Source organism: Castor canadensis, chromosome 5, assembly GCF_047511655.1.
Source record: "Castor canadensis chromosome 5, mCasCan1.hap1v2, whole genome shotgun sequence".
NCBI classification, from domain to species: Eukaryota; Metazoa; Chordata; class Mammalia; order Rodentia; family Castoridae; genus Castor; species Castor canadensis.
Genome location: NC_133390.1, coordinates 170486048 through 170495984, shown reverse-complemented (window position 1 = coordinate 170495984; position 9937 = coordinate 170486048).

Genomic DNA, 9937 nt, shown 5'->3' with positions numbered 1-9937 from the left:
TCAAACTGTGATCCTCCTGGTCTCTGCTTTCTGAATAGCTAAGATTACAGGCATGAGCCACCAGCGCCCAGTTTAGAAATCTTACTCTTTTTTTTTTCAGTACTGGGGCTTGAACTCAGGATCTTCAGCTTGAGCCACTCCACCAGCCCTATTTTTGTGATGTTGTTCAAGATAAGATCTCGTGAACTATTTGCCTGCGCTGGCTTCAAACCATGATCCTCCTGATCTCTGCCTCCTGAGTACCTGGGATTGCAGGCGTGAGCCTCTGGTGCCTGGCCAAAATCTTACTCTTAAAGCCAGCTCATGATTACCTCCTCCAGGCAGCCTTCCCTATATTAAGTCATCTCCACCATCTACCCTCCCTTCCCAGTCAACATTTTCTATTTGCCAAAGTCCTGTGTGTATCACAAAAGAAGCTTCTGTCATTGTTTTTTTGTGATTTTATCCATTTTACATGTACAAGTCAATGGCATTAATTATATTCACCCATGCTGTTTCCAAAACATGTTTTCTCACCTCAAACAGAAACTGTAACCACCCAGCAATACTCTTCACCCAGACCATGGAAACCTCTAATCTACTTTCTGTAACTATAAATGAACCTATTCTAGAAATTTGTGTAAGTGGGATGCACCATGGTCACCTTTTGTGTCTGGCTTGCCTCATGCAAGGTCCTTTCATGTTGTAGATGTGTCAGAGCTCCGTTATGGCTGAACGATGTTGTGTTGCTGTGTACATTTTACTTATTCATTCGTCTGTTGATGGACACGTGGCATCTTTCTACATGTCGGCTGTTATTCACATGCTGTGATAAACATTGTGGTACCTTACCACCTCATTCCTGCCGTGGCCCTAGTGCTTAGAGCAGCACATGGCACAGGACACACACACTAAGTACATAATGGGTAAAGGAGGGGAGGAAGGCCTTCACATGTTTGCAGACGTTTTCAGGTGTATATCAGGTCTGTATGTCAATGCAGCCAGACAGCTAGCAACTGTCACCCTCCCTCCTTACTGAGGTCAAGAGCAGGAACCCCAGGACCTAGAAGCAGAGCCTCCCAAACTGCTGTAGTAAGGACTGCAGGCTCAAGCAGTAGAGCACCGGGCTAGCAAGTGTGAAGCCCTGAGTTCAAACCCCAGTACTACCAACTTACTGTCGTGAAAGACCAGCAGCTAAAACGTCCAACCCATGGCAGACTGGTGCTTCTGCAAACTATGAGCCAAATGTGTGGCAATGTCATTTGGCCAGCAAACTTTCTGAATCCTGTCCTCACCTTCTGAACTTGCCACTAGCAGGTAAGAAGCAGTCTATAAGTGGCACCAGTGGCAGAGTGTGTGTTTGAACCACACTGCCTGAGAGTTCAGCACAGCATGCAGTAGGTGTCAGTGTTAGAGTGCTACCTTGAACCCTTAGAAACAGGTCATTCCATCACACAGGATCAAAGGCAAGGGTGGAGATGGACAGGCTTTGTTTACTACAGAACATCAATAAGCGCCCCTGGTTGCAGTAGCCCTGTCCGATAGAACTTTCAGCAGTGATGAGAACGTTCCACGTCTGTGCGGGACAATGAGGCAGCCCTGGCGTGTGTGGCTACTGAACACACAACGTAGCCAGTGCAGGAATTGAAGCGTTGTTTGCAGTGCTGGGATGGAGCCCAGGGTTTTGCATTTGCTGGGCAAGGGCTCTACTACTGGGCTACATCCACACTACTTGGGTTTTTTTGTTTTTTGTTTGTTTTTGGGTTTTGGTGGTACTGGGTTTGAATTCAAAGGCTCACACTTGTTAAGCAGGCATTCAACCACTTGAGCCATTTCACTAGCCCACCCTTGTTTTTTTGAGATAACCTTGCTATGTAACCCAGGCTAGCCTTGAACTCTCAATCCTCCTGCCTCAGCCTCCCTACTTCTGGGACTATAGGTGTGCACCACAATGGCCAGATTTTTTTTTTTAGTAAAAAACCCTTGTGTTATGATCAATGCTCAGTTTTTTTTCTGGCAGTACTGAGGCTTGAACTCAGGGCCTCACACTTGCTAAGCAGGCACACTCTACCATTTGATCAATGCTCAAAATTTTATTTCACTGCCTGACACACTGATAGTGCTTAATAAATATTTGTTATCAAGACAGTTTTTTGGGGAAGGTTAATCTCACAGATTCTGGAACCAACTCCCTAGGTTCAAATCCTAACTCCACCTCTTAGTAATTGTGACCTGACCCTGGACAAATTAACCCCTCTTGGCCTTGGTTTTCCCCCTGTAAAATGGCAATAGATTAAAACCTGGGTCTTAGAGGACTACATAATTTAAAACAGCAATTGGTAAATACAGAACACTTGACAATGTCAGCTATTGGTGCTAAATGAGTATGATTTGTTAATAAATGTTACTCCATGCGACAGTAACTGCGTTCCTTTCTGGTCTTGTCCTTTCCACTTCCTACTCCTTGAAGCAGCTGGGACAAATTTTTAAAAATGCAAATAGTTCCAACCATTTGTTTACTTAAAACCTTGTTTAAGGACCCTAGAATCAAGGACCCTGCCAAGTCAGGGACACCAAGACATTTTTAATTCCTCTAAGTCAAGAACTTCTCCGTCTTAGCAGTGTTGGCATTTGGGGCTGGTGGGGACTGTCCTGCATGGTGTAGGCTATTTGGCACCATCCCTCTATCCATCCCACTGGCCTCTACCCCCTCACCCGCTGTGACTACCAGAAATGTCTCAGAATCATCGCCCCCGGCAAACGCCCTTCTGCTTCAAGAGGAGCCTGCACGCTCCAGCCTGTCTAGGTCCCCACACTCAGGGACTGTCCACACTTATGCTGCCTGCTGACCCTGCAAACATTGTCATCTGTGTGCTAGTTTGCTGGGCTGTCATTACAAAGTACGCCCGACAGAATGGCTTCAACATCCAAATGTACTTTCAGTCCTGGAGGCTGCAGCTGCAGAGCCAAGGCCTGAGCGGGGCTGGTTTCTCCTGAGGCTTCTCCCCTTGTCTGTGCAGTGTCTTCTCCCTGATCTTCCCAAGGTCTGCACAGTATGCCTGAGTGCTACTTTCCTGCTCCTCCCCCCCACAGTCACATGGAATCAGGGCTCATCTACTAACCTCATGTTAACTGAATTGCCTCTTTTTTCTTTTCTTTCTTTTTTTTTTTTTTTTTGGTGTTATGGAGTTTGAACTCAGGGCCTCAAGCTTGCTAGGTAGGTGCTCTACCACTTGAGCCACTCCACCAGCCCACTCAATTGCCTCTCAAAGATGCTGTCTTGGCTGGGGATGTGACCTAGTGGTATAGCACTTGCCTCACATGGTGAAAACCCTGAGTTCCATTCCTAGAACAACAACACAAAGATGCTGTGGTGGGTGGTGCACACTTGTAGTCCCAGCACTCAGGAAGTAGAGGCAGGAGGATCATGAGTTTGAGACCAGCCTGGGCTACCTAGTGAGACCCTGTCTCAAAACACCAAAACATAAATTAATTAATTAAACATTTAAAAATAGAATGGAAGTTAAAAATCTCATTTTGGGGGGGTGGGGAGGTGGCACTAACAATGTATACATATGTAAGTAAATGTAAAAAAAACTACAAAAGGAGAAAAACGTTCCATTTCCAGAGAAATTCCCACACTAGATTCCTGGGAACATAGTGTACAGCAACACTGTTTCAAATAATGAAAAATTAGAAAATGCAGCCAAGTGCTGGTGGTTTACACCTGTAATCCTAGCTACTTGGGAGGCTGAGATCAGGAGGATTGAGGTTTGAGGCCAGCCCAGGCAAGTAGTTCACAAGACCCCCATCTCCAAAATAACCAGAGCAAAATGGATTGGAGGAGTGGCTCAAGTGACAGAACACCTTAAATGACAGAACTAAAACTATAGGTATCAACACAGATAGATCTCAAAAGCATGAAGGTAAGTAAAAAAAGAAGGTATGGAAAGATATATAGATAAATACGAGCTACAATCCATGTAAGTAGTTAAGCATAATGATTAAAAGTGAGGGGCTTCTGAGCTGGGGAAGCCTTGAATTAAATCCTGCTTCTGCCCCTTGCTGTGTGGCCTTGGGTACCTCCATAGCTTCTCTAGGCCAATTTCCTCATTTGTGAAATAAGGACACTGTCAAGAAGGACCTACAGTAGCTTATTAGTAAGAGCATTAGCTTCTGGGTAGGGAGGCTGCAGAATGGTTTTAGAGAACATGGCTTTTTGTTCTTTGATTCTTTATCTACATTCAGCTAATATTTTCCAAATGAGTAACATGTGCCAGGGGCTGGGAGTACAGCTCAGTGGTAGAGCACTTGCCTTCATATGAGAGGACCTGGGCTCCGTAGCCAGCAGCTCAAAAACATAAAATCAAATAAAATATGATAGTTATTAAGCTCAGCTTCAAACCAGCCGCTCTCTACCTGGCTGCCTGAGGCCAGAGACAAACTTCTGGAAGGCACCTGTATGCTTTGCCTTCAGCTTCCTTGCTAGGAGCTGCCAGGAGGGGGCGCGCGCGAGATGCTGGAGGAGGCGGAGGCAGAAGGCAATGAATTTGCTCCTTGCTCTAAGTGGCCCTCCAGTGGCATTTCTCCCTAGAAGTGGCAATTTATTCCAGTTTGAGGGGTTTTTTGTTTCTTTGTAGCACTCGCTGAACGAGCTTCTCTGAACCCACTCAGCGCGCCAGGGACAGTGGAGCGAAGCCTTCCAGACGTTAGGCTTCAACTCATGGGAGCCTCCTCTGGGCTCAGAGAGGGTTCGCGCCTCTCTGCAGGTTTGAGATTCTGCTGCTTAGGACCAGTGTGTAAACTCGTGTGTGTTGGGGTAGGGGAGGGCGGGAATTGAACCCAGAGCCCCCTGAATGCTAACCATGTGCTCTGCCACTCAGCTATAACCCAGCCCCCTCTTCTGTAAACTTCAGAGTTTTGGTAATCTAAAATTGTAATTGTAATGCAATCTCTGCCTGTGTTAATACTGTGTTCCTTTTTGCCCTTTAAGTTTTCAATATTTAGTATAGTGGTTGTAAAATATATGTCCACAGGCTGGGCAAATCCCAGCTACTTGGGAAGTGAGACAGGAGGGATGGCAAGTTTGAGGACAGCCTGGGCAAAGTTAGTGAGACCCTGTATCAAAAACAAAATAAAGACAAAAGGGGTCTGGAGGCTGGCTCAAGTGGTAGAGCACCTGGTTAGCAAGCACACAGCCCTTTTTTGTGTTGGGTATTTTTGAGATAGAGTCTCTTGAACTATTTGCCTGGGCTGGCCTCTAACCGAAATGCTTCTGATCTCTGCCTCCTGAGTAGTTAGGATTATAGGTGTGAGCCACTGGCACCCAACCTGATTCTCCTCTCTCTCTCTCTCTCTCTCTCTCTCTCTCTCTCTCTCTCTCTCTGTCTCTCTCTCTCTAGTGGAACTGTAGTTTGAGCTCAGGGCTTTACATTTGCAAAGCAGGTGCTCTACCACTTGAGCCACACCCCTGATTCTCTTTAACTCCTCTCCAACCCAAAGGCTAAAAAGAACAGCCTGGGAAAAATAACATTTCAATTCAAAGCAGGGAGCTTCCAACTGATTTTATTCTCAGTCAAAGTGGGCAACACACAGCAGTTAGTGTTGAGCCCCATTCCACTACTGAGTTCAGGTTCCCACTCAGCAGCAACCTATCCACAAATTTCCATTAATTCCACAAATATTTATTAAGATCCCACTGGGTTCCAAGCTTGGTTATACGCCCTAGGAGGCATCACCATCTCGCTCACTCCTCCCCAGAGCCTGCCATTCCCACAAATTAGAAGTGGAACCTTCCTAAGGGTGCTGATGTAGCCCCATTTTACTTAGTGGGCTGGGGCTTGAACCAAGAACCTCAGGCATACCAGGTAAGTGCTCTACCACTGTGCTATATTCCCAGTCCACATACAGCCCCATTTTGCAAGTGAAGAAATTGAGATACAGGTCAATTAAGGAACTTGCCTAAGGCCATCCAGGTGGTAGGTCACAGAAGCAGTACCACCAAGTAATGGGATGAAGAAAGTGAGAGGGTTGTTAGAGAAGTCTGGGGTATAGTGTCAGGGCAGCCCCGCAAAAAGATGACCAGATTCCAAATCTGAGACCTAAAGACATAGAGGCACCAGATGAACAGAGAAGAGCAAGTACAAAGGCTCCAAAGTGGGAATAAACTTGGATGGAAAGGCTGGTGTGCTAGCTGCCATCTTGGGCCAGGAGGATGAGGTTGGTGGGTGAGTAAATCTCAAAGGAGCCTTCGTTTCTAACATGTTTAGGAAGCTAAGCAACTATGTCAGCCTTGAACTGTCATCCTCAAACTTCATTTACACCACACCAAATTATCTTTTCTGTCATCAAAGCCATACTTGCTTTTTGTCACATGTGACTGAATCTAATCCTCATTGCCCATTCTTCCTTCTGTTATGGACTAAACATTGGTGTTACCCCCAAATTGAAATCCTAGCCAAGTGATGTGCTCATTGCTGAGGCCTTTGGAGGTAATTTGGTTAGGAAGGTTGAGTCCTCCTGAATGGAGGCAGTGTCTGAGGAAATAGAGAGCTCTCCCGGCGTCCTGCCTGAGGAGGACACCATGAGTAAACCACTGGCTCGGAGCCAGGAAGTGGGCCCTCCTCAGACATGGAGTTTGATTTTGAACTTCACAGCCTCCAGAATTGTGAGGGACAATGTTTGCTGTCAAAGCTACCAGTCTGTTGTCATAGCAACCCCAAAAAAGATGGAGGCCATTGCGCATACAGAAAACCTGTTGTATTGATCTTATTACCTGTCCTGTTTTTGCTTCTATTCTTTGATTTTTTTGGGGGTGGGCAGTACTGGGCTTGAACTCAGGACAGGTAAGTGCTCTACCACTTGAACCACACCCCAGCTCTCCCTGAGTGAGGGCCCCACTATATAGCCCAGACTGGCCTCGAACTCACAGTCCTGCTGGGATTACAAATATGGGCCACCACACCCCACCATCCCTAGATTTTAATTACATTTTCTTTTTAAGTTGTAACTTTTTTTTGTTTTGCAGCACTGGAGTTTGAACTCAGAGGCTCGAACTTGCTAGGCAGGCTCTCTACCTCTTGAGCCTCTCCCCTAGCCCCCATCTTTTCCTTGCAGTACTGGGCTTTAAACTCAGGACCTCACATGATTTCATCTTTTTAAATTATTTATGTATCCATTTATTTATTTATTTTTTTCAGTACTGGGGCTTGAACTCAGGACCTACACCTTGAGCCACTCCACCAGCCCTTTTTTTGTGCTGGGTTATTTTTGAGATAGATTCTCACAGACTAGTTTGCCCAGGCCTAGCTTCAAACTGCGATCCTCTCGATCTCTGCCTCCTAGGCATTACAGGAGTAAGCCATGGGTGCCCGACTATATTGCTTTTATTTTTGTAAGAAAGAATTTATGTTACTATGACAGGATAAAGTAGGGGGGAAGGGAGAAACTTTCCTACTCCCTACGCAGGAAATGGGAGCAAAAACTCTAATTTCATCTTTTTTTAAAGCAAGTTAGCACCATGGTGCAGTTTATCTGTTGCAGATGCCCCCTCTTTTTTGGGGGATGGACTTTTTATGGATTTATTTATTTATTGGTGGAATTAGGGTCTGAACTCAGGGCCCTAAGTTTGCAAAGCAGGCGCTCTACTGCTTGAGTCACACCTCCAGTTTATTTTGCTCTGATTATTTTGGAGATGGGGGGGTCTTATGAACTATTTGCCTGGGCTAGCCTCCAACTGTAATCCTTCCAATCTCAGCCTCTCAAGTACCTAGGATTATAGTTGAACTACCAGCGCCCAGTTTATTTATGCTCTTGAAACAGATTCTTGCTGTGTAGCCCAGGCTGGCCTCGAACCTGTGACCTCCCCCTGCCTCAGCCTACCAAGTACTGGGCTTATAGGGATGAGCCACCACTCCCAGTGTTAGAGCACTTGCCTAGTAAACCCCAGGCCCTGAGTTCAAACCCCACTAGTGTCTCCCCACACACCCCCCCAAAAAAGTATGAGATGTCAGATTGGGGGCAGAGCTTAGTATTAGAACACTTGCCCAGCACCCAATCTCTAGCACAGCAAAAAGAAAATGGTTATCTATCAGATGCCTCAAGGAAATAACATAAACCTTTACTGAGCACTTGTTTCAGGGATTCTGTTACAATTTGCACACATTAATTCATTCAATTGTCTCAACTTGCTGGAGTATTTTCAATACCTTAATTTTTTGGGAAAAGCTTTATTCATTGTTGCTCAGCAGGTTGAAAAAAAGAGACATAATTCATGTACCATGTAACTCACCCATGTAAAGCAACATCACCAAAATCAATTTTAGAACATTTTCACTGAATATAAACCCCCAAATAAACCCATACTCTTTAGTTGTCACCCCCAGTCCACCTCAACCCAGCCTCAGACAAACACTCTTCTACCCTTTTTCCAGGTATTTGTCTTCTTTGGATGAGTCATGTGATCTGTGCCTGGCTTCTATCACTTAGCATCTTGTTTTCAAGAATCACCTTGTGCTGGGTACTGGTGGTTCACACCTGTAATCCTAGCTATTTGGGATGCCGAGATTGGGAGGTTTAGGCCAGCCTGAGTAAATAGTTCATGAGACCCCCATCACCAAAATAATCAGAGAAAAGTGGGCAGGAGGTGTGGCTCAAGCAGAACAGTGCCTGCTTTGCAATTGTGAAACCCTGAGATCAAATACCAGTCCTACCATTTGTCACTTGTAACAAGTATTGGGATTTTATTCTTTTAGTAGGGCATGGTGACACATACCTGTAATCCCATCTACTAGGAAGGCAGAGGCAGGAGGACCGTGAGTTCTAGACCAGTCCAGGCAAAAGTTAGTGAGCTCCTAACTTTAAAACAAAATACAGGGTTGGAGATATGGCTTAAGTGGTAGAGTGCAAAGCCCTGAGTTCAAACCCTAGTCCCAACAAAAAAGACAAAAAACTCAAAAGAGCTAGGAGTGCATGGCTCAAGTGGTAGAGTATATGCTCTAGGCCCTGGGTTCAATCCCCATGCCAGAAAAAAAATTCACTCCTTTTAGTGTAATAATTTTCCATTGTATGGATAGATCACATTTATTTATCTGTTCATGAGTTGTGGATACTTGTGTTTGTTTCCTTTTTTTCAGCTGTTAAGGATCAATGCTGCTGCCAATATGGCATGTAAGATTTTCTGTGGACAGAGCTTTCAATGGTCATGGGTTCTCCAAGTGGAATTTGCAATACACACACACACACACACACACACATGTAATATATTAATAAACTTTTTTATTAATTTTTTTTGGTGGTACTGGGGTTTAAACTCAGAGCTTGTTACACAGGTGTTCTACCACTTGAGCCATTCCACCAGCCCTTTTTTTGTGATGTTTTTTTTTTTTTTGAGATAGGGTCTTTTGAACTATTTGCCTGTGACAGGCTTTGAACCAAGATCCTTCTGATCTCTGCATTATGATTAGCTAGGATTACAGGAGTGAGCTGCAGGCAGCTGGCTTGGGGAACATATTGTTTGCTCTATATTCAACCTTTTGGGACTGGGGCTTGTGACTCAGTGGTAGAATGCTTGCCTACTAGAATGTATGAGGCCCTGGGTTCCATGTCCAGCACTGCAAAAAATAAAAATAAATAAATAAACAAACAAATAAGAATATAGGTACGGGAGGCTGGTGGAGAGGCTCAAGTGGTAGAGCACCTGCCTAGCAAGCATGAGGCCCTGAGTTTAAATCCCAGTACTGCCAAATATATATATGTGTTTAACTTTTTAAAAAACTGCCAAACTCATCAAAACATCATCCCCTTCCCCAATCTACCAAATTTCACTGTGTCATTGTGATAAATTTGATTTGCCACTCCACATGGATGTCAAGGGATTCTGCCATGAGTGACGTGGTCACACATGGGCCCAGGCTCGTGCAGCTTTCTTACCATGTGGGATTTGAGCTCTACCAAGGTG